A 27191-nucleotide genomic window follows, 5' to 3' on the forward strand; every position below is an offset into this window, starting at 1 on the left:
CAATATTATCATTTAAAGCAGTCACTCTGACATCCCAAATATGTCACACACAGCTGTGACCTTACACCAAATCTGTAAATCAATCAATATCAAGGCTCTTCCAGGCAGCACAAACATGTTATGATGAAAATGATCATCTTGTACAGTCCATCAAAATTCTTCACATTTTTTCTTAACAAAATAAGAATTAACAATATTGCAGGTGTGCAAGTGATATAGTGCAGCACAATTACTGTATATTTTATAATCTTACTGTGTTTTTGGATTGCTATTTAAATTGAAAAATGTAGTTTTAATGAAGGAAGCTCAGTGCAGGCAGTGCTATCTAAACTAAATAAAGTGGAGATAATTCAGTAACTTTCCTCTATGCTCAGCAGTTTTTTAACATCTTTGAATGAGCCTCAGAGTGATCGTCAATTATAAATGTAGGGCACAGAGGGAGGCGGAATGCTATAATATTCGGTGCCTTCTCACGTGTTCAGCTTTTGATAATAGAAAGGAAAACATGCATATTGTATACTGAATGCTTAATTAAATGCAAAATCTTTATCACAGAAATGAAATTGTATATTTCTATATGTTCGGGAGCTTGTTCAAGAATATGTTTTTATTAAACTGTAATTTCTATTTATTTAAAAATGAATAATTCAGAAATACTGTACTATAGTACACTGCTGAGTAAATTGTATTAACATTTGAATTAATGTTTAAATCCAGCTGCCCTGGTTACTAGTTAGACATTTTCCATGATTGGAATGGACAAGTAAGTTAAGTGATATTAACAGGAAGAGATCAGGGAAAATTGGTTGGGGGTTTCATTACAAATGCCATATAATTCACCATAAGGGGAGACCCAGATGGCTAACATTACAGCTGCTGCACAAATGGCTTAGACTAGATTATTGTGAGCCCAATTTACGCCAGCATGTTTATACACATAACGCTATTACTGTTACAACACTTGGGTTTTAAACTGTGGCTGGACGATACCAGATTATAATTAGTCAGCATGATTTGGCTACATGAAACATTTAAATTATGTTGTATGAAATTAAATGGTTGAAGTTTTTACTGTCTATTAAGGTTGGAAAATTACATTATGCTTTATTACAAGTTAATTAATCAGCTCCATACTGTAATTTTTCAAACACAGAGATCTATTGTATGTACTAAGCCTTGAAGAGAGATAAAGTGAATGGAGATAAAGCACCAACCAATCAGCTCCTCACTGTAATTTTTCATACACAGCCTGTAAAGTGACAGGAGCTGATTAGTTGTTACTTTGGGGTCTAAGTACTAAGCCTTGGAGAGAGCTAACGTGGAGGGAGATAAAGTACCAACAAATCAACTTCTACCTGTCACTTTACAGGCTGTGTTTGAAAAATTACAGTTAGGAACTGATTGGTTGGTACTTTATCTCTGTCTACTTTATCTCTCCCCAAGGATTAGTACAGTAAATAGACCTCTTTATCTCTGTCCACTTTATTTCTTTCCAAGGCTTAGTACATAGACCCCTTTATCTCACTCCACTTTATTTCTCTCCAAGGCTTGATATATCCCCCCCATAAAATTTAGCAATTTCAAATATGTCAGTTTTTTACATGCAGGCTCCATGTAAAATATTGCATATTTGCTATCAAAATATTGTAGTTGCATTTAATAAAGTGCAATTTGCGCTTTTAAAGTTTTCTCTATGATCCTTACTGAGTTAGAAAATAAACTAAAACTACTAAAACCTCTTAAAAAACTGCAATAACAACACAGACATCTGAACAAAAAATACAAATGTCAAATATAGTAGAAAAAAAATGACAGAAAACTGCTCAAATAAAAACTGCATAGTGGCCACCTATCCCTAGTTTCTTAGAGATATATTACTAAAGTGAGAGTTTTTAGAAGTGGAGATGTTGCCCATAGCAACCAATCAGATTCTAGCTATTATCTTCTATAAGTTGCTAGTTAAATGTTAAGTAGAATGTGATTGGTTGCTATGGGCAACATCTTCACTTCTAAAATCCAGCACTTTAGTAAATATACCTTTTAGTGGGAGCTTTATTAGTTGCTGCGTATGTATCGCTTATTTAATCTGCCTCTTAATTTAATTTCCAGAGACAGTCCTAAATCTTAATTTTAAGGATAAGGCTACCCTTACAGATTTTTTAGTTATAAGTGTAAAAACCTAAAGGATCCATTCTACAATTGCAACCACAATTCCATATTTATGCAGAAAAAGTTAGTGTATATGCTCAGCTAGAGAGTACATCTAAACAACAATTTGACACTTTGGGCCTAATTTAGACTCATGTTCATTTGTGATGCTTCATAGTGATCATACAGTTGTGGCCACCTGCAGCTAAAGCGCTCTCTCTCTCTTCTCTCTTCTCTCTTCTCTCTTCTCTCTTCGCTCTTCTCTCTTCTCTCTCTCTCTCATCCTTTGCAGGCAATTACAGCCTGAAGTCTGGAATGCATAGACATCACCAGACGCTGGGTTTAATCCCTGGTGATGCTCTGCCAGGCCTCTACTGCAAATGTCTTCAGTTCCTGCTTGTTCTTGGGGCATTTTCCCTTCAGTTTTGTCTTCATCAAGTGAAATGCATGCTCAATCAGATTCAAGTCAGGGGACTGACTTGGCCATTGCATAACATTCCACTTTTTAGCCTTAAAAAACTCTTTGGTTGCTTTTGCAGTATGCTTCGGGTCATTGTCCATCTGCACTGTGAAGCGCCGTCCAATGAATTCTGAAGCATTTGACTGAATATGAGCATATAATATTGCCCGAAACACCTCAGAATTCATTCTGCGGCTTTTGTCAGCAGTCACATCATCAATAAATACAAGGGAACAAGTTCCTTTGGCAGCCATACATGCCCACGCCATGACACTACCACCACCATGCTTCACTGATGAGGTGGTATGTTTTGGATCATGAGCAGTTCCTTTCCTTCTCCATACTCTTCTCTTCCCATCACTCTGGTACAAGTTGATCTTTGTCTCATCTGTCCATAGGATGTTGTTCCAGAACTGTAATGGCTTTTTTAGATGTTGTTTGGCAAACTCTAATCTGGTCTTCCTGTTTTTGTGGCTCACCAATGGTTTACATCTTGTGGTGGACCCTCTATATTCACTCTTGTGAAGTCTTCTCTTGATTGTTGACTTTGACACATATACACCTACCTCCTGGAGAGTGTTCTTGATTTGGCCAACTGTTGTGAAGGAGTTTTTCTTCACCAGGGAAATAATTCTTCTGTCATCCACCACAGTTGTTTTCCATGTCTTTTGGTGTTTTCCGGGTCTTTTGGTGTTGCTGAGCTCTCCTGGGCGTTCTTTCTTTTTAAGAATGTTCCAAACAGTTGATTTGGCCACACCTAATGTTTTTGCTATCTCTCTGATGGGTTTGTTTTGATTTTTCAGCCTATAGTGACAGCTCTTTGGATCTCATATTGAGAGTCGACAGCAACTGATTCCAAATGCAAATATCACACCTAGAATCAACTCCAGACCTTTTACCTGCTTAATTGATAATGAAATAATGAGGGAATAGCCCACACCTGTCCATGAAATAGCTTTTGAATTGATAGTCCCATTACTTTTGGCCCCTTAAAAAGTGTGAGGCACATATAGAAACCGTTGTAATTCCTACACCGTTCACCTGATTTGGATGTAATTACCCTCAACTTAAATCTGAAAGTCTGCAGTTAAAGCACATCTTGTTTGTTTCATTTCAAAGCCAATGTGGTGGTGAATAGAGGCCAAAATCTGAAAATTCTGTCAATGTCCCAATATTTATGCACCTGACTGTATATACGAGATATGTTTATTAAATAACGAGACTGATTAAATAACTCATCTTTATTTATTGGTATTACAAATTTAATGTTGGTCCCCTTCAATATACTCCCCATTTGCATTAATACATCGCTGTAGTCTTGTTTTCCACTAGTCGAAGGCATGGAGCAAATACATTTCTGTTAGTTGTTTCAACATATCTGCCGTTTTATTCTTTACAGCATCAACTGATTCAAAATGTGTCCCTTTAAGCACTGATTTATATTTGGGAAAAGATAAAAGTCGCAAGGTCCTTAATCGGGGGAATATGGAGGATGTTCAAGTGTAGGAATGTGATAGTCGGTCAAAAACTGCTTCACAGAAAGTGCTTTGTGAGCAGGCGCATTGTCCTGGTGAAGGATGAAACCATTTTTCCACAGTTTCGGACGTTTCTTCCTGACTCTTTCTCTCAGCTTTTTCAAAACAATAATGATGGTTAACTGTTGTGTCTTCTGGAACCCATTCTTGCAAAATTACACCCTTGATATCGAAAAAAACAATCATCACAAGTGATTACTTTATGAAACAGGTTTGGATCTGCGCCAAGTTGCTGCACAGAATGTCACTGCTTTGTTTACTAGGTAGAATCACAGTCTTGTTATTTTATAGACGTACCATATATATATATATATATATATATATATATATATATATATATATATATATAGAATAAAGTCCCCATTTAAGGGTTCTGTCTGCTCATTTGGGCTAATCTCTTGAACCAGCGGGCAGATTTTGATGGGATTTTCACTATTCTATATAGCACTGGCCGAGGAAGATTTGGCTGTATCATGAACCATTCATTAGTGATGAAAGGGAGCTGAGCAGTGATGATTTTAGTGAGACAAGTCACAGAAAAATAATTGCCTCAATCTGCTATATAGGAGCTGCCCAGGGTGCTGAAACAGCATGAGAGCATCTGAATCTGATGCTTGAAATGAAGCAAGTCACAGGAAAAAACACAATAAAGAACTCTTTACTGAAGGGGTGTTTGGGATACTATGTACAGTGCACAATCCTCCCCTGATCATGGTAACTAGGCTGGCCTGAGGCTGTTTTATAATAATCGGAGGGAATCAGCACAATATTTGTCAGATGTGTAATGTTTTATACAGAAACCATAGTATGTGTTGAGTAGATAGATCTAGAAATGCAGACTGTGAGCCTCATTTATCAACAAGTGATATTCATGTTATCACTCGCTACTAACTAAATGGTGCTCCAAACAATCAGCTTCTGTCATTTTTCAAACACATGAGTTAGGAGCTGATTGGTTTGAGCACCATTTAAGATTAGTAACAAGTGATAACAAGAATGTCACTTGTTGATAAATGAAATAGAAGTCTAGTTTAATTGCTTTTAAAAAAGTTTTCCAATTTAAATAACTCCTACACTAAATCCCCACTGATGTCAATAATAGCACTTCAATGAAGATTCCTCCATCATTGCTCGGGTGTCTCTGTAGCAGGAGACACAGAGGTTCAGTTAGAGCCATTGGGCCTAATTCTAAGTTGCACATAATACAGTAGCAATTCCTGTCACTTCCAGTGATCGGAAATTCTAAGCAAATATCCGCCTGTATTCTGAGTCATTATGCGCCTATGCCACTACCTCACCCCCAGCCCTCTGGACCTTAATAATATATTGTACAGATCGTGTTTATGTCCAATCCATTGTTCGCGGTGGTCGTTCATCTGTGCTGCAATGAACGGCGCTGTGGCATGCACCATGGAACAATACATTGCCCCTTCATACACCAGATTGTGTAGTGTGTATGGCGTGCACAATGTACCATCGTATAGTGTGTACCCAGCTTTAGATACGTATGCCCCAAAATTACTCATAGATACAACTCAGAGTCAGGCCCATTGGGTATGATCTGTTTAGGTGCAGAGATAACCAAGTACCAGTGAAGGCGACCAGAAATCCTGATTATAGCTGAGTGCTTAGACCAGTAATTCCCAACCTCTGTCCTCAAGGCACACTAACAGTCCTGGTTTTAGTGATATCTATGCTTGAGCACAGATGGTTACATCAAAATAACTCAGGTACTAATTGAGCCACCTGTGCTCAAGTATGGTTATCCTTAAAACCTGGAATGTTATTGTGTCTTGAGGAACGTAGTTGTAAACCACTGGCCTAGAACCTTTTACAGATAGATAATATTGGCGTATCTAAATCAAGGGGCTCCTTCTACAGTAGTTTTAATTGGAAAACAGGACATTTAGGACACATTTTATTTAGTCTAGAAAACTTCTTTAAAGTCATCAGACAAATGCAAAGTTACATAATGAAACTATTAGCAGATACCAAGAAAGTGTCAGAACAGAGGGGAAGACACTATGGTTGGTTTCCAGAGAAATTCCTACAACAGGTAGTGTTCTAATGTGACTGGGATGACTGGGTGCAGGGTGGTACGCTGGAGGGGAGGGATGGAAAGTGCAGCAAGTCTATAAAGACATTCACAATGAGAGATCAGCAATAAAACAGTAAGGAGCTGAGATATTAGAGGAAGGCAGAGCCTATCATGTGGGTCAGATGCTTATGAAACTGAAGGAATTGTTATGTAGTCAGTAGTAAGATAACTGGAAGAGTTAGTCATAAGACAGAGGTCAGAGAGCTATAACTGCTAGTTATACATAAGCCCGTGGTCAGATCACCATAGCATCTGTAAGCCAGTGTAACCATAGGTATACATATAAGATCTACATTGGTTTATTACCTCCGAACCATTAAACATCCTTGATTAGCTTACTTAACTTAAGGTGCATACACACTGTCAGATTTGTCAGATGAACGATTGAACAATTTGAACAATTTGATGAACGATTTGACCAATGATTTGAACATTTTGAACTAAGAAAGATTTTTTACTGCATTAAAATGAATGGAATCATCCAAATCTGACTGCAAACACATCATAGACTACAAATAAAGACACAGACACCAGAGCTTGGCTAAAAGGTCACAGCTTTTATTTATAATTAAATTAATTAACCTAACCATGGTGGGCAAGAGATGCTGCAGACTCAGGGCCTGATTCAGAGCCGCTCGTAAGCGGCCGCTCGTTCGTTCCGAGCGATGTTTGCACAACTGCGCATGCGTACGGATCGTAATACGCATGCGCGAACCAGTCAGTGCGGCCGAAAATGGTTTGTTCGCTAAATAGCGAATGCCTGCTATTTTGAGTGACAGGAGGAGGCGTATGTGGTTGGTAACAGGGGAAGGTGCTTGAAAACGGGGAGTGGAGATCCGAACACAGGCGTGCTTAAAGGTCAAAACGGGCATTTTATGGGTGTGCATAATTAATACAGCAGCGTCATTGACCACGTCACTGGGTTATTTTATAGTCAGAACTGCTCGCAAGATTGCGGTAGGAAAAACCAACCACAAGAATAGCGAGCAGTTCATACGCTGGTCGATGTACTCGATTAATCTAATAAATAGCGGACATGACGTAGGATGCGAGCGGCCAGGGGGCGTAGTTTTCCAAAAAACTACCGCATGTTTGGTTCGCTCGTTCAGACCTAGAGGCATGAACAGACCGCAAAGAGCGAATGGTTCATTTGAATAGCCACCTTTTTTTTCTGAACAAGCGAGCGCAAATAGCGTCCAGCTTTGAATGAGGTCCTCAGTTCCAGCTTTTACCTTGCTCAAATACTGGGGAGACAACTAACACACCACCCCTTCTAGACGCACTAATGCTGCAAGGGTCTCACATCCTTCCTGGGCCAATCCAAGACGCCTTCGCACCAAAGGTGCCCAGGTCCCCTTGCATGGAGCAGGACAAATTCGCCATGGACATCGAGGGCAAGTGCCCCCACAGTTATCTCGCACCACATAAAGCCACTGAGCTGCAGCGTACTCCCGCCAAAGCCAGGCCCTAACAGAGACTGGCCCATCACCCATACAAACTATCGAAGAAAAGAAAACAAATCCTACACAAACAGACTCATACCCAGGCCATTCAAATGCACACCGTCAGGATGAAAGAAACGTACCAGATCACCCACAAAAAAGCCATGACTCATGACCAAGGCACCTATAGATGCCACATGCTTAGCAACAGCTACATTCACCTTCTTCCGCACTCTGTCCAAAGCATCAAACTTTTGCACCCCTCTCCACATCAAACGAGGTGTCATTTCTGACCATACAATCTGCACAATCGGCCATCGCACGCGAATCATATCCAACACCTCACGTAAACACACAATCAATTCTACCCCTTTCAATTGACCGACATCGTTCCCCCCAATGTGTAATACCAACCATTCAGGCATTCCCCATTTGGCCACAGAGGAAATAATCAGCGCCAACACAGATTCCACACGTAAACCTCTCACCCCAATCCAACACACCTTCTGACTACCAAGTGACAAACCCACTGTCAGGGTACAGCCGGGGATCGGCACTTCCTTACCATCCCGCCGGCTTCCTCTGACATCCCGGGCGGTCAAGTGGCTGGCGCGGCGGCAGGGGAGAAGCTGAGTATTCCCTGCGTCGGGGATCGGAGTTCCTGACATGGGCGCCTCCATGACAGTTTGCCAATGTGACAGCATCTCCGTTCCAGGATAGATGAGTAGTCAGCTGATGCTGTTCACCTATCAAAGGGTTCCCTTGGGCATATATTCGGCTTACAGGCTACAGGAAGTTGCCTGAACAACGGTTGTTTCCTAGTGCCCATTAGTTGAGTTCCCGGTCCAGGTTCCATCACTCCATTGTGTCTGCAGCAGTGTGTTTTCCATCTCTACCTGTGTGCCTAACGTCTCTGGTGATTCTCCGTGCAGCATTGTGTTACCACCTCTACCTGTGTTGCTGAACGTCTCTGGTGATTCACCGTGCAGCAGTGCTTACCATTCCGGCCTGTGTCTCCACACCTCCAGTGACCTCCCATGCAACCGTGAGTTTACACCTCTGCCTGGGTGCCAAACTTTCCTAGTGATCTCTGTACCTGAGTACACATTACCAGCGTGCTTCCTATACTACAAGTGTCCTAACATTATTATTGGGAAGTATTATTAAGTGCCTTGTTGTAGGCATTTCCTGCCAGGGCCATTGTTATCTGTGTCTCCATTCCCACGGGGCTTGGGTACCTTGTCAAAGGACCACGGCCTGCTTACAGGGTGCAGCTAAGCCCAAATCCCACTTGGAGGGGTCACCGGCGAATACCACCCTGTGGGTTAGACTCCACACCTTTGCCCAGGTCTCGCCAACACCTAAGATCTGTGGATGAGGAGAACATATATTCAGGCCCCTCGTCTCCGCTTCCTCCCGCAACTAAGGCCCACAGTTTCCCATACTTCTATTACAGATGTGACACCCACACTCCGACCCGAGACATGCCGTTCAGCCCAAAAAATATAAGAGTGGCCCACTAGCCACACTTGCCCATCTTCTTTTGCCAAAACTGTGGAAAGAAGAAACCCTGCCCATGAGAACCACACCAAACCTGAATCGAACAACACAACTTATGCACAACGCATAGCAACTAACTAGCAGGGATGCCAAGAAGGGGGAAATAGGAACCTGAGTGAAGAAGATAAACTAAAAAACCTACCCGTGAACCAAATTGGGCCAGATCATTACTCTCGGGAGTAAAAAATGAATAAATCCCTTCACACCCCAAATTGTTGAACGCTAGCCATTCAATGATTGGCAGGTAAGCAACGTTTTCGGGTTTTCGCAAGGTGCGCACCTACAACTTATCGCAGCGAAGATATTTCTTATAAGCCGCTGACTTCCAGCACCCAACCTTCTGAATGGCTGCAGGAGACGCCCCTGCCATCGCTGCGCAAGTAGCTGCCCCAATACGAAATGAATGGGTGCCGTAAGCTGAAGGATCCAAACCTATCTCTGCTAAACCTCGTTTAAACACTGCAGCAAACTGAAATTTTGTGAGAGGCGCTAAATCCGCATGCAGCAATCACTGAGATCCCCCAACTGGGTGCAAACGCATGTAATGAGATGCCAAACGAACTGGATAAATATTCCTATCCTGATGTTGGTCAAGAGTAACCCATCTACCCCTACCTGTCTGGTCCGTTTTAGAGAAGCAGAGTTTGCAGAGCAGTGCCGCATCTCTAAACACAATGGGCCTGATTCAGACCCGCTCGCAAGCACATAGCGCTCGCAAGCGGATCGATGGCCGGGCAGTGCGCATGCGCGAGCCCCGGACTGAGTGCGAAATTCAGTCGCTCCTTGGCTCGCTACAAATGGGGCGGCTGTCGATGTTGATCGACTGCTCACCCCGGTTTGTAGGTGGGTCGGGGGGGGGGTGGCTTTCCAAACGGAGGCGTTCCAGGAGGAATGCCTGCCGTTTGGGGGCGGCACTACTGACATCACGAGTGATGTCAGTAGTGAGCTTCTGGCTCTATTAGAACCAGAAGGTCACTTGGGCTTGCGGCAGACGAGATCCTACCGCAAGGGTCTCATCGCAAGCCCGATGGTCATGATGGTCAGGACTATCACAACCATCACCTGCCTGCTCGCTAAAGCTGTGGGTGGTCACCCACAGCTTAGCAAGTGGCCAGAAGGCCGGACAAAAAAAAAACAAAGAAAGAACACCCTTCAGACCTGCGAGCGGGTCTGAATCAGGGCCAATGTCCTTAAACAACAGCCCCGAGGACACAGATGCTTTATTGACTGCCACTAATTTGCTAACCCTAAATGCCCCAAAAAATGCTGCCAAATAAGCCAAACAAAAAAGAGAGGCCTCAAACATATCAGAAGCCACCTTCTCCATAAGCACAAGCAATGCTACCAAAAGCTGGGTGTCAATAGGCCAACGGGAGTCGGCGCGAGCAGGAGCCCCCCTCACCCAACCTTTCAGAACCTTAACCAGAATATAATATTTGGTTGGGTTGCAGAGACCTTTTAGTCCGCAAAAGAAGGAGACTCCTGCCGCTGCCAGCGCCGACCCCATGTATGCCCTGGACTTCCCTTGCTGATACCTCTCCCAAACAAAGGAAGAAAGTAACTCTTCTGGAGACTTACCCTCCATATTCGGGCGCGAACAGTGAACATTCCATTCCCGCCATGATGAATACATGTGGAGAGTCGATGGAGCAAGCGATTGCAGCACCAAAACCTCTAAGCCGGCCTGTTGATCTACCACACAAACAGAGGGCACATCAAACCAAAAGCAGAAGCCGACGGTGCAAATGATCGAAAACATGTAAACTGAAAGCGAGACAACGCGTGTGCGATCTCGTTAACAATACCTGGAAAATGGCATGCTTGAAATCTAATTTTTGCTTCCAAACAGTGCAAAAATAAATGACGAAGTAACCACAGCACTAATGGATAAGACGATCACTGGTTGTTGATGGCGTGAACCACTCCCAGATTGTCTCACCAAAATATCACACGCCGGTTACTCAGTCGCACTGACCAGAGTTTCACCGCAACGACAATTGGGAACAGTTCCAACAGCAAAAATTTACTCGTCAGACCCTCTGTGCGTCAACCTGGAGGCCAAGGAGCAGGGCACCATTCCCCAATGAAAAAAGCCCCAAAACCAGACAATCCGGCCGCATCAGTAAAAAGCTGCAAAGACCCATTTGCTACTGGAGGAGCAGGCCAAATCCATTCACAATTGAATTGAACCAAAAACCTGGCCCAAACACGAAGATCGTCCTTAATCTGCGCCGACAAATGAACATGATGATGCGACCAGCTCGACCCAGCTGTGGCTCTCTCCAACTTCCTACAGAAAGTTCTGCCCATGGGAATTATACGACATGCAAAATTAAAGGAACCCAGCAGCGACTGCACTGCGTGCAATCTCACCGTGTCGACTGCCAAGCAACCCGCAATTTGTTCCAGCAACTTACCTACTTTGTCACGTGGCTACCTACAACAACTGGCAACCGTGTCTATCTCAATTCCCAAATCCGAAAGACAAGAAACGGGACCTTCCATCTTATCACGTGCAGTGGGAACCCCTAAAACACTGAAACAAGCCTGAGCAGAAAAGAGGAGGTCTGAACAGACGTCGCTCCCTCCCGGACCTATGAAGAGAAAGTCATCTAAATAATGTGCCATGCCCGCCTGTCCAGTGCTGGCGTGAACACACCAGTGTAAAAAGGAACTGAATTTCTCAAAATAAGCACAGGAAACCACACAACCCATTGGCAAACATTTATCTACGAAGTAACCAGAATATAACTTGAAACCTATGCATTGCATAGCCTCTGGGTGTAGAGGTAATAAACGAAAAGCTGCCTCAATGTCTAATTCCGCCAGCAATGCGCCATGCCCAAAACTGCGAACTAAACCCAAAGCCTCATCAAACGATTGATATTGAACTCTACAGAAACCATCCGGTATGGCATCGTTGACCGAACTCCCCGACTGATATGACAGGTGTTGTATTAAACAAAACTTACCTGGTGCCTTCTTAGGCACCACACCCACTGGAAAGATACAAAGGTCCTGCAAAGGAGGACCAGGGAAAGGACCCTCCATCCTCCCCAGCAGCACCTCCGCTCCCACTTTAGCCTGCAAAACTTCCGGATAGTCCCTTGTCGAGTGCAAGTTCCGGGGAGCCCTAACCAGCAAAGGCCCCATTATTGGCAAACAAAAACCGCACGAAAAACCTAACAAGAATGAAGAATCCTCCTTATGAGGATAAAGCTCTAACCATCTAGCTAGTGCAGCCAAACAAATCTGTGAACTAGCCTTAATGAGTTCCCTTTGACCCTTCACTACGATCCTGGGTATTTCCAGCTGACCCATGTCGACAATCCTTGGCCAGATGCTCACCTCTGCAGAGACGACAGGAGTGGCGAAATCGACAGGACGACCCCCGTGTACAGCGAGAGTCGTTAAAGGCAAAACATTTGCCCCTTTCCACCCCTGTCACCCCCGGCTTACTGGCAGAATAGCTCCTGCGAGGAGGCATCACATCCAAGGGGTGGCTGACGCTGCTGCGACACCCCTAACGACACCTCAATGTCTTTTGCCCCAAAAGGAATAACCAGACTACCATCATGCTTCAGTCTAAATTGCACATCATATTTACACCATGCCAAGGCCCGCGAGCAGACGAACATGTCAAGGACCAAAAATATATATTTAACAATGTTCATATGTTCATCGGCCCAAGTCTCCAAATAGCATGCCACGAATATCAGCATACCCTTTAACCAACTGGTGAAACTACAAAAGGCCTCTTCACCTTTTTAGCCTGATTAAAGGCCTTTTTCATATCGTCATATGAATTTTCCCACTTACACTATTGCGCAAACCGCAAAGTACTGCGGTATTTGCACAGTGAACTGAATTAGCACCGGACGCTATTGTCGTCTGACCCCCAATTGCACCCTGAGTATTCACACTACTCGGCTTCTTAGCTAAATGCCTAGCAACCATCTTGGCTATCTTACACGGGCGCGCAGGGGAACCAGAAGAATGGGAAGAAGTGGAAGAATCAGAAGACGAAGAACAAGACAATTCATGGTCACCTGCTCCAGAGAGACCCGGAACCGCTTCATCGACTTGTTCACTCAGAGTAGCAGACCGCCACAAGCCGGAGCCAACTCAACGCGAAAAGGATCAGCAGACACACAAACCAACGGGTCTCCTGCAGCAACTTCTCCCGCCACCTCCGCACCTGCAACTGGAAGGAACATGTGAGAAACAGAGACAGAAGAAATTACAGAAGGAACAGTGGGGGTGGCCATTAGGGGAACGGGTGGGAGGGGTGGAGGTGTGGTTAAGAGGCATGCAGGCAGAACCAGCCTGAGCTCGGACGCCGGGGGGCCAGTGGTGGGGTGCTGGCTATTTAAGTTGGGCAGTGGGAATTGCTGCAGAGGCAGGGCGACCACAGGTGGAACCGGTTGCATAGGTGGAAAAAGGGGTATTGAAGTTGTGAAGGATAAAATGTGAGGAGATAAGACACATAAGAGGGCAAGGAATAGGTGGGGTAAAAAGGCAAGGAAGATAACACTGAGGTAGAAGGGTAAACTGGGGGGCAACGCCAGAGCTTCAGGAAGCTAGACCCCAGGAAGGCCGCCCATGGAAAAAGGGTGTGCTTTATATATGGAGGGGGGAACTGGCGGGTAACCAGGGAGCCTGATAAGGGGTAGGGGGTAAGGGACCCATAGGTCCAGCAACACTGTGCCCTGGAATCCAAGTTGGGGGGCACATTTGTGGCAAAAGGGGGCTGGTAGAGTGCCTGCTAGGGATGCCTGCCAATGGGGAACAATTCCCCAAAATGGCCACCGGATTTAAGATGGTCACCTGGCCCGCCGCACGAGCAGGGCTGGCATGGCCGGCCGTTCCCTGAGGGCCTGAACCTAGTCCCCCCATGTGGCCCGCAACTCTAACCGTCTGCGGGCCTGATGAAGAGTGACCAGATGGAGCCGAGAGATCACGCGACCCCACTGGTGGAGCGGAAGAGACTACCGCTGGATGGGGCCACTGCACCGTGACAGCGCACCCATGCGGAGCTGCTGCCTGAGCCCCAGCGGCGGAAACCAGTGCACGGGGAGGGGAGCAGCCTACAGCTGGCTCCCGTGTGGGAGGCATTCCCACTGAGGCTGCTGGTGAGGAGGGCAGAGATGGGGGATGGGACCTCGCCGCAGTGAGGTCCCCAGAGGGAGACGTACCCACTGGAGCTGGGCTTGGGGCAGAGGCATGGAGCGCTTTCATGGGAGCCGCGCTCTGAGAAAGAGGGGAATGTGCGGCAGTAGCGGGGGGGATGGGGGTGGGGACACGCCGGGAAGGCACTGGGGGATCTGGCGAAATCCGCCAGCCGGCGGGAAGGGGGAGCGGTGGGATGGGGCATGCTGCAGTGATACAATAACACAGCAGAAGGAAAGGGTATAATGCTGACAGATAAAGGCAACAGACAGGGGCAAGGAAATACTCAGCCTGCACTGATACGAAAATCTTGCAAAGAGGCTGATCCCATGCAGACGACCCCATATATAGTCCTCATCCAACCACTCCCCCAAGCTATATAATTCACCCATGGGACCAGCTAACTAAAATTACCACTATAGTAACCCAGCAGCAAGGCTGTCATCAACCAACCACCAATCAGTAAAATGCGTTTAAGTCGCAATGTGACTAGGACGCACCAGCAGACTGTGCTGACTAATTTGATATGTGACAAATTACACTGTAGCACTTTCTATACAGTTTCAGGGCCTGATTCAGAGCCGGACACTCTGAATGAGCGCCCGCTCTGAATCAGGGCGTTTTTTTTTTTGGTGCATCCTCCTGGACGCTCACCACCCACAGCTTATGCGAGCATCCATGATGATGGTCGCGATGGTCAAGACCATCGGGCTTGCGATGAGACCCTGCGGTAGGGTCTCGCTGCCGCAAGCCCTGGAGTGATTTTGGCTCTATAAGAGTCAAAATCACTCCAACTGACATAGTGATGTCAGTGGGGCCGGACCCAGACAATAGGCGTTACCATAGGAACGCCTCCGTCTGGTCAGCCACGCCCCGGCATGCCCACCAAAGGGGGCGTGCTGTCACTCACCATCGACAGCACGCCCCCTTTAGTGCGAGACCCCGAGCGACGGCTTCCCCGTCGCTCGCCGGGTCTTGCGCATGCACACGACGGAGCAGCCTCCGTTGTGCGCATGCGCATTTGGGTACCATCGTCCCGTTTGCGAGCGTCCTGCGCTCGCGAGTGGGTCTGAATGAGACCCTCAGTGTCTTAGTCGCACATAGATATACAAGTGTCACATATCAAATTAATCATTGCGACTTAGATGCATTTTTGGCAAAAAAAAGATGCAAAAAAGTGCCCGGCTCTAGCAGAGTCTCACGGGACCTGGAGCGCTGAGAAGGGCATTTTGGTGTGACTGCAACAAAGATGTGTAAGGACACATCTGTAAATTATTATTATTATTATTATTATTATTATTATTATTATCATCATTTATTTATATGGCGCCACAAATGTTCCGCAGCGCCTTACAAAGTACATAAACAAGTTGTAGACAAGCGACTTACAGAACAATACAATACAATACAGGACCAGGACATGGATAATATATATTGCTACATTAGCGACCATAACACCCAGATAAGCAACAGAGCATAAGCAACCAAGTGTCATGTGCCCTAGTGGTGAGTAAGAAGTAGATGAAACTAAAGTAGGAAGAAGCACAAGAGGGTACAGGGCCCTGCTCATAAGAGCTTACATTCTAAAAGGGAGGGGAAGACAAACAGGTTTGACACAGATGGGGTAGATGGGGGGGAGGAGCATGTAGCAGGGAGTTAGAATGATAGCTGGAAGGCTTTTGATGAAGTAGTGGGTCTTGAGAGCTCGTTTGAAGGACTGCAAAGAGGTGGAGAGTCTGATGGGGAGTGGGAGTGAGTTCCAGAGGTGGGGAGCAGTGTGGGCAAAATCTTGGAGGCGGGAGTGGGAGGAAGTGATCAGCTGGCATGAAAGGCGGCGTGCATTAGTTGAATGAAGAGAGCGGAGAGGAGAGTGAAGGGAGATGAGATCAGATATGTATATGGGAGAAGATTGGGTGAGGGCTTTGTAAGCGAGCGTGAGAACCTTAAATTGAGTTTTAAAAGTGAAGGGGAGCCAGTGGAGCGCTTGTAGGAGAGGGTAGGCAGATGTATTACTAGTTAACACCTGATTAAGAAGCCAATTTACGTGAAAGATAAGTAGAGAGATCCACACTACAATCCTGGAGAATGGGAATGTGACAAATATAAGTGAGGACTAAATATATGATTCAAAAACTCATTAGTGACTCCCTTTAATCTTCACCTTTCTGAGAAAAATAAATGCAGAGGAATCTAATGTATTTTCATCATTGACTTTTTTATGTTGAAAACTTCTACAAACATATAGCCCCTAAAAATAGATATATCTCTACACCTCAGACAGGTAATACAACTTTCAGCATCATATGATCCAATTATAATCTTGGTGAGGAGATAAGAGTACAGCACCAAGCTGTGGGAACATTACATCACCTACATCAGGAGGATAACAAGATAACTTTGCAACTGCTGGCAGAAAAATAACCCTTATCATTTCTGACATAGATAAACATCCCGAGATGTGAACTCAGAAAAATCAATCCTGTTTTTACTCTGATGTTCATGGATCCTGTGTAAAGAAAATGAAAATAAGACATAAATGCAATAACCAAACAATATGCTTTACACTGTAGACATAGGGAAATTATTATGTGTCAGTTTTGTTTTTTGGGAGATTTTATGTTGGTTTTGCAATCTGCTCATTTACTAAAGGCAAAATCGATTGAAGACCGCTGAAATTACAGAATTTAGAACATCGGACCAAATATCGTTTATTTTACACAGACAAGTATACAAACCGCAGATTTGCTAAGTATCGGTTTGCAAACCGACCACAAACCGACGGCCAAACCGCCCAAACAATAGACTATCAACTGACAGGCGTGTTTAGGTTTCCTTTGTGTTTTGTTATTACAAAACTTAATATGCAGTAATGTTACCTTATATAATATAGGTGCTTAATGGATATCTATAACAGCAGTTGTTTAAAAATAAATAGGCTTTACTGTGCCTGTTGAAATATATTGGGCTCTATTTACTACAATCTGCATTTGTAATGCAGATTGTAGTGTGATATTACCGACTGAATTTGCATTGCGAATTCAGGCAATATCACAGGGATTTACTACAAATCCCTTGCAGGGACAGAGGGCCTGATTCAGAGCCGGACGCTCTGACCAGAGCGCTCGCTCTGAATATGGTCCCTCCTACATGAAAATGGAGCGGCCTCTTGGATGCTCGCATAGCTGTGGGTGACCACCCACAGCATATGCGAGCGTCCATGATGATGGTCGCGATGGCCAAGACCATCGCGACCATCGGGCTTGCGATGGAGACCCTGCGGTAGGGTCTCGCTGCCGCAAGCCCTGGAGTGATTTTGGCTCTATCAGAGCCAAAATCACTCCCACTGACATCACTACTGATGTCAGTGGGGCCAGCTTCAGACGGTAGGCGTTCCCATGGGAACGCCTCCGTCTGGCAGCCACGCCCCCGGCACGCCCACCAAAGGGGGTGTGCCGTCAATCAACATCGACAGCATGCCCCCTTTGGTGCGAGACCCGGAGCGACGGAGAGCCCGTCGCTAGCCGGGTCTCGCGCATGCGCACGACGGAGCTCCCTCCGTCGTGCGCATGTGCAGTAGGGCGTCCTGCGCTCGCGAGCGGGTCTGAATGACCCCCAGAGCTTGCAAGAAAGCTCTATCCCTGCGAATCCCCTCCGGAGCCATATCACTGTATTTTCGCAAAAAAATTTAGTGCATGCGCCGACCTGCAGCCGCTGCTACCCCCCCGCCACCAAACCCCGCCCCATTGCTAAGCCCTGCCCCCACAACCACAAAACTCCTGCAACCCCCCCTCCCCCCAGGACCCCCCTCCCTTAATTAAACTTACCTGCAGGTAACGGGCCTCCGGTGATGTCCTCTGTCGCTCCGATCAGCTGACATCCCATACTGCCGTGGGATCCTGTCAGGTGACGACCGGGCCCCAGTGCAGCATGGGAAACCAGCTGACCGGAGGGAGGACATCACCGGAGCCCCGAACTCCGGTCCCTGGACTCAGGTAAGTTTGTTTGTTTTTACTTTTTTTTTTTGTACTTTTTTTTACAGTGAATCAGCGTGTAATCTGTTTAGACCACACAGCTGATTACTGGGGCCGGCTCCGGGCTCTGCTCTGCACGTTAGAGCGGAGCAGGAGTCCGGTAACCGGGGAAGACCCTGGATAGCGTCACCTCCAGGTGGCGTTATTATCACATGGTTTTCCCCGGTATTTTTTCACATTTTATTTTTAGTAACTTTGGTCAGATCACATTTCCCATTACAATTATGGGAAATGCGATCTGCTTACTAAAAATAAGTGATACTTAGGGGTTGGAGTAGAAGTTTACGAATTGTACTCCAATTGCCCTTTAGTAACTGTAGCTGATACTAAAATAACGTGAAAAGGGTGTGAAAACACCCTTTTTCACATAATTTTAGTAAAAATAATGTTAATAAATAGAGCCCATTGTGTGAAACTTGCACATAACAGTATAACATTTGGTGTACCTTTACAAAATATAGTGTTTGTTGTGTTAACAATTTTTTCATAGAACCAATAAATAAACAAATAAAGATTTTAATGGGAAGTATACTGAAATGTAAACTTAATGGCATCAAATAATTGGACATTATTGCTTCCATTTAGGAAGTGAGGCTGGGGATGGGTCCTCTCTGCTCCTTCTCCTCTCCCCCTCCATCTACATCAGGGCCGGGGAACCTTTTTTCTGCCGATGGCCATTTTGATAAATATAACATTATTCGCAGGACCGGTACAGGCCACACCCCCTCCGTGTGATGTCAAATGGGGTCATTACAGTACATTACAGTACAGTCATTACAATCGGTGATCATTACAGTAATGCCCGAAGCATCCTGAGGATGCTCCAGGGAGTTGTAAGGGCAGCGGTGTGACCGTCTGAAGCATACTAAGAACGCTCCAGGCGGCACTGCTGCATAGATTCTGGCTGCAGGGTGCCATTCTAGGCACCCTGCTAGCCAGATGAGTCTAGCAGAAAAAAGCTCAGAGGGCCAGACCAAATGATTAAGAGGGCCTTATATGGCCCCTTGGCCTGAGGTTCCCCATCCATAGTCTAAGTGAATAACAAATAACACAAAGATAGACAAGACAAACACTGAAATATAAAACCTACACTAACACTACACTCCTTACAAACACACCATGGGCACACACTAATAAACAATAATAAATAACATAAACTTTAAACTCAGACAAGACTGCACAGAAAATTGTGTATGCGTACGCCCAATCGCACAGGCAGAGCCGCCCACCAGCACCACGTCATCTCCAGGAAGTGTATTAAAACATTGGTACATTGAGCACCATCGGATGTGAACGCAGTGCTTGAGGTAGCTTTACCCTACCACAAGCATTGCGAGGAAATTAGAGTAAACAAAAGGCAAGTGACGTGTACTATGACACTGCCTGTTAATTAAGCACACCTCTAAAAATAAAACGGCATTGAAACACTCTGGCATGCCTGCGTTTGCATCTCCAACCCCCCGTTATTAGTGTCCTGCCCCTGTTACCACCCACAAACGGCCTCTCCTGTCACTCATTACACTGGGCTGTCTTTCCAGGGCGAGTGAGCGGTATGCGATCGCAGTGAGTAGTTCGCGCACGCGCATAACAATGCGTGCGCATGCGCGTACGCAGAACATCGGACGGCTTGCGAGCGCACGCATATAGCGAACGGGTCTGAATCAGGCCCTTTATTTTCAAATGTCAAAACCGACAATAAGAAACGACCGACATCGCCGTTTTCAATTGACACTGGAAACAGACAAATAGTAAATACAATTTTTTAGATACAAAGACGCTGTCTGTAGCCATTCGTTTTCGTCCATTTTTTAATATAAAAATGATGTAATCCATATCTACCAGAGTTCATTTCTCATAGACAAACTGGTCAATGCAAACTTTAGATTCTAGATAACCCCATTTGTGTAGATAGGTCAGTGCTAGTTAGTGGTATGAGTCAGAGGTGCACGCAGTCGCCACCGCAGTTGCATCTTTTTGCAGTGCCGCGACGCCCACTTTCAGCATTATCCCATGATGTAATACCGCAGGTATGGCAGATGTAATCAGTTGTGTCGCTAGGTCGGTGCGGAGGGTGCTTACGAAACCGGGTGTCACCCCCTGATGGGGTGCTAAGTCCTCCTCAGTGACCGGGAGTCGGGGTCTGCACTGTGATTTATTCTGCAGCGTCGGCTCCCGATCACTGAGGAGGTGCTGGCAGTGCAGGGAAAGACTATGAGAGCAGTCCGGCATCTCCGGGAGTGCTTGGCACACTCCCAGAGTGATGAAACAGGGGTGTGCCATGAGGCCACGCCCTCTTGCCCGCGAGGTTATGCTCTTTTTTTGGATGCGTACACCTCCACTGTGCACAGGGAGTTTATTGGCCACACTGGGCGTTACCGACCCCAGTACCATGAACATGGTCTCTGTGGCAGCGGCTCAGAATGCAGCCACTTTCACTGTAATGCCTGCGACCACCCCATAACATGCTCATGCACTGGATTCTTTTGTGTACATTTTAGGACCACTCAGGAATGCCCATGGTTTTCCATCGCCATCTACGGTATGTTACCAGTGTTCCCGTATGCAACAGCACATTTGTGTGTACACACAGGGTAATGCATGTGCTGTAATGGTATTTAGACTATATTGTGCATACGCAGTTGCAATTAATGGTCCAACTACGTGAACATTAGCATTGCGTGCACTTAGCATGCACCTCTGACCTCTGTAATTTTTATACATTTAGCCATTTTCTAGTTATATTAGTTTTGTCCACTGAGGCTCTGACACAGAGCTGCATATAAAGCAATTTCAATTGCGGGAGCTTTCCATGTTCGGCAATAAATATGGATCTGTATTCAGAGTCGGCTTCATCTGTTTGACTGAACTGCCCCAATACATTCCCTGGTGCAAGTAGCCTTCATCATACTCATAACAATGCATTGGCTCTATCCTTGGTGCAAGAAATCTGACAGAAGTCGGATGGATTATATGCCCTCCCCTGAATTACCTACAATCATACTTGCCGACATTCAGCTCCCTCCTTCCAGGAGGGAGCTGAATGCCTGCAAACAGTGGGGGGCATGGCCGAGCAATGGGTACGTGTTGCGGGCGGAGCCGCACAATCGCGTCATCGTGGCCCCACCCCCTCTTCACAATGCCGAAAATAAAGGCATTGTGAAGCAGGGGGAGGAGCCATGATGACTCGATTCGGGGGGCAGGCGGCAGCAGGGAGGCTTGCCTGCCTTTCCGGTAGCTCGGGAGCAGCACCCGATATTCTGGAGGCTCCCGACCAAATCGGGAGGGTAGGCAAGCCTGTCTACAATTCCAGCAATATGTCCATGAGCCACCTACAGCAAACTTATCCTATGTGCAAACACCTTGTTGCCACCCTGTTACATCTACTCAGTTGCAGGTGGTGTATGACTGAAAACAGTATGATTCCTAATCATCTGTAATTTGTCAAAGTTGTATATGCAGTTCCTAGCCATTGGTTGCTCCCATAGTTGCATATTTTAGTTGTAGTTGCTTATTTTATAACACACACTGATTAATTTTTTTAAGTGTGAACCTTACTGGTACTCATTATCGGGAGGAGGGTGGCAATCCTGCTGTCAACAAACACCCCTGGTGGCTTGGTCACTGCCCGGTGCACCAGGGAAGTCTGAGACCACCCTACTGCTATCCTGTTCCCACCAATTTTTGATGTGGGAAACCTACATTTTTACAGACCTCACAAAGGCTCCACTGGCAGGGTGCTGGAAATTTTCAGTCAGTGACATCCGTATAACTTTCTTAGATGTTCCAGTAACAAAGCAAAAATATTAAACTATCTATTGATCTGCTGATCAAAACTTCTTTTCATCCTAAATCTTCAACCCATAAACTCAATAAGTGTCAATACGTGCATTTGCAAAGAATAGCCAACACTGAGGGCACATTTGAAACATAGGTTAAAATACAGCTTATTAGGGGCTATAATTGACAACATGTGGAAAAACCTTTGAAATCAGTTGGACATACGAATTCATCAGACTGTGGCCTTCATTCAGAGGCGGCCGTACGGTCTACGACCGCACGGCCGTCTCGATGTTTGTCAAGTGCGCATGCGCACGAGGGAGCCGGCTCCTTCGTGCGCATGCGTGAGACCCGCTACGACCGACAGCACCGGTCGTAGCGGGTCTTTTTCCAAAGGGGGCGAGCTGTCGATGTTGATTGACAGCTCGCCCCATTTGGAAGGTGGGCCGGGGGGGGTGGTGGCAGCCCAAACGGAGGCATTCCCATGGGAACGCCTACCGTTTGGGGGAGGCCCCACTGACATCACTAGTGATGTCAGTGGAGAGCTTCCGGCTCTGACAGAGCCAGAAGCTCTCCGGGGCTTACGACAAGTGAGACTCTACCCTAGGGTCTCGCCGTAAACCCACAACCTAACGACCGAAACAGAGGCGGCCGGTCAGGATGCAAGTTTCTGAGCGACCGCTTGCATCCTCCGACTGCCTCTGAATGAGGCCCTGAGAGTGGTAGTAAGAAAAGAGATTAAGTATGGAATCCTTTATTTTGACATGAAAACTAAATAAATAAAGATTAGACACACTTTGCTCCCTGTCTGGATTATACTGCAGACTGATCCCCTTAAAATGATTTGTGATTAAAACTAGAATATTTTTCAAAAGGGCTAAATGGCTGTCATCACTGCTGACACTAAGGATGTGCAAAAAGCTAAACAATCATTTTAATCAAGTAAGAAGAACACTTTTGTATTTGTCATGTTACTGTTGTGAGTCCATCTTTAAAGATGGTGATATTGGCATTCCAATAAGGGTATAACATTTCCTTGTAATGTATTACACATTGGTGAAAACTACTTCCGGAAATGCCAGTGACTAGACAAATCTCACATGGCCAATCAGAAGACTTCTGTCATTAGACATTGTGTTTATGTACCATCTCTCCTTTTTCTATTCTGTTGCAGATGGCGGAAAAGATGGAAACATGGCGACTATGCCAATAGAGAGATCACAATGTACAATATTAATCTAGGTTGAGGAGTGGGGCCTTCTGTGTCCCCTACTGTCCTCTATGTGGAAAACACATGTAAGTTACCTAGCTGAGTTAAAAACAAACAATAAAAAGAAAATGGGTTCATAATTTATTTAAAAATGTGCTACATTTTCACCTTGTTCATAAAGGCCACTAGCCCCTCAGATAAATGTTTATAGCAACACAACAGCAAAACCAATGTGTGTACTTTTGCATACAGTATTGTTTGTTAAGGAAGTGTTTATCCTCTGATGAATTGTGTCTTCAGTATATGCAGCACTCTCTGTTTTGGGCGTTTTCTCCCTGGAACATATCTGAACATCTGGTCAATGTGATATATTGTGATGAGTGAACATCTGTTTGCTCTTTTCATCTGTGAAAATGTGATTATGAAATATTAACCTTTTCCGTACAGATGGCCTTACAGTCAGTCGCAGTCGTACTGAGAATTTGGCTTCACTGGCAGAAAAGGAGTAAACGCTGAGCATCTCAAGAAATCTGAGATGGGCTAGTCTGAGATTTCGATTAAATTGAGTTTATCCATGTGAAAATGGTAGTTCCTCAGAGCAGATTAGTTTGGGTTTAGGAAGAGGCTTCTATAACAAGCATTTGGCTTTGATTTAAGGTAGCTATCATTTACTGAGTAATATTCTGCAATTTCATAATTTGTCTACGTAATCACCTGTTTTATATTATGTCGCCTGCTTTTTATTAAATACATTTATTCTGATTTAGAAAAAAATACTTACAGAATTTAAAAGGATAGAGCAAAGATGATTTATTACTACTGTAGGTACATTTAAAAAAGAAAAAATCAAATGTCAAGTAATGACCATATATATAGAAATCAAACCGCCAAATACGTTTTTTTTTAAAGTATGATACTGTGACAAACTAAGCATGTAGTGATAAGAATGAACTAACTTAGTACTGTGCAAGATACTGTATGAGGGCTTATGTAATAGGGTGGGAGCAGGCGCCACTCCTGGAATTCATGCGAGTGTTCCCGTATTTTTAAAGCAGCAATTATTTTAAAGGCAAAACCAACCTGGTTTTGCCATTAAATTGATTGCCTGTTTAAAAATATGGGAACACTCGCATGATTTCCTGCAGCACCTCATGCTCTCACCTTATTACATAACCCCCATGGTATGGTAAATGATTGATATGTGCGTTAAGGCAAAAAGGTAAAGTTTATTCATGTTAGACCCCATTCTCTGTAACATACATTCAATGTCTATAATGCACAATTAATACCCATGTTCACCTCATGTATTGTTGATGTTCCCATATAAATTTATGTTCTCAATGCCAACAAAGATAGGCCTATTATGCCACTATACAGTACAGTATAGCCCTATACTCAACCATACATTCCTGGATTGCCACCATATATCCCTATAATACAACTACTGTACATCCCCATACACTCAGAAGGTCTTTTTCCCCACTCAAAACCTCAATGTTGCTGACACTTTCAGGCACTGGCTGCTAATAGGAACCACATTTAGTATGTTCATTTGTTAGAAGTGTCAGTTTGATATTGCAACCACTGTTCTCATCTGTGTTTATTAAACATGCAGATGTCATCAGTGTTCAGCTGCTGATAAGTTAGATAAAAAAGAAAGTAGCTAGCGGGTGTGTTTATCCATACTCTGTTATAGAAGATGTTCCTTTTTCCCTTCCTCAATGTTGAATGCAGTCTGTTAATGTTTACACCATGTGTTTGATCCTGGTTATGCTTAAATTATTATTATCCTTTATTTATATGGTGCCAAAAGGGTTCCGCAGTGCCTTACATACAGTAGTACATAAACAACTGAACACACAAGAAAAACAGTTATAAACAGTACTGAACAATGCAGGAAAAGGACATGGTTTCGAAACATTGCTGCATAACACTAAAATAAGCAGAAGGGCGAATAGCAACCAATTGTTAGGTGCTGTTGTGGGGAGTAATGTAACTGATAGTATAATTAAGGGAAGGAGAAGCATGTGAGGGAAGAGGGCCCAGCTTACATTCTAAAGGGGAGCGGGAGACAGACAGGGGTGACACATGGGGTAGATAGTGAAGAAGGAGCATGGAGCAGTGGTTTAGGATGAGAGCTGGAAGCTTTGATGAAGATGTGGGTCATGAGAGACCATTTGAAGATTAGTAGAGAGGTGGAGATTTTGATAGAGAGGAGGAAGAATTTCAAAGGTGGCGAGCAGCATGAGCCCAATTTTGGAGATGGGAGTGGGAGGAAGTAATCAGTTGGCAGGAATAGCAACATGTATTATACATGTATGATACATATATTATACTTAAATAAAAAGTTCCTGTTTGAACATAATTTAAGTTGCTCCGATTGAAGAAAGAAAATAAAGAAAAGTTATAGAAACCAGAACTTCAGTGAAAGAAAAGACAGAGCCCAGAGGAAATGTCTACTGTTACCAGTGCTTCAACTAAATTCACAATGATGAGTCTGACTAACTTAAACTACGATACACTCATGGAAATTCCAAGTAAAGCTGCTGCTCATAAGCGACGATATGTGTAAATGAATATAAGAGGCTAAACCTGACCCAGTCACAGAGGAATGGACTAAGACCAGAAAGCTCAGAGTGCAATATCTCTCAGAGTAGATGATGATCAGATTGTGCATATATGTAACTGTGAAACTGCAAGACATATGTGGGATGTGTTGTGGAAAGTGTACGAGAGAGCTAATGTAAGCAATAAGCCTCTATTTAATAAAATATTTCTACCAGAATAAACTGCTTAAATGTCAACACATTCAGGATTATATACAATGTACACTAGAGATGGTAGAGCACCTGTGCTGCATAGAAGTATAAATAAAAGACTTGATATAGCATCCCTGCTACTCAGTGGTGTCCCAGACAACTATAAGACACTTGTAACAGCACTTGATGCCAGACCAAATGATGTACTGACATTAGAGTATTTTAAAGGAAACTTGTGGATGAATTCAATCAAAAGATATAAAGTGTAAATAAGCATGACACAGGATTGAGAGTTCAGGACTGTATTATTAAAAGCACTAGTGAGAGACCAGAAACATGGGCATGCTTTGTGTGCAAGAAACCTGTTCACTTAAAGGCAGATTGCAGAGTCCGGAAAGCCATAATGAATCAGCTAAAGATTCAAGATACAAAGCAAAAAACAAAGAGTGCTATAAAGAGCTAGGAAATTCATGCTGTATTAATTTAGGACCTCTGAGTTGTGAGCACAGATGGTGTAATGGTTAGCATTACTGCCTCACAGCGCTGCAGTCGTGGGTTCGATTCCCACCACGGCCCTAACTGTGTCGAATTTGTATATTCTCCCTGTGCTTGCATGGGTTTCCTCCCGGTACTCCAGTTTCCTCCCACACTCCAAAAATAAACTAGTAGGTTAACTGGCTCCTACCAAAATTAACCCTAGTTTGTATGTGTGTGCATGTACATGTGGTAGGGAATATAGATTGCAAGCTTCACTGGGGTAGAGACTGATGTGAGTGGCCAAACATGCTCTGTAAAGCACTGCGGAATATGTGTGTGCTATATAAATAACTGGTAATAATAAATAAATATAAAATGATAAAGTATTTAATTAGTTAGATCAAAGTAACTCTGAAAATATAGCCACAGCTAATGGTCATTATATAATCTCAGAAGGATTTGGAGAATGTTATATTTACTATACAGTCTAACATTTACCAGAAAGATACTTGAAAGATACCAAGC

Source organism: Taudactylus pleione, unplaced genomic scaffold, assembly GCF_031769625.1.
Source record: "Taudactylus pleione unplaced genomic scaffold, aTauple2 ptg000202l, whole genome shotgun sequence".
NCBI lineage: Eukaryota > Metazoa > Chordata > Amphibia > Anura > Myobatrachidae > Taudactylus > Taudactylus pleione.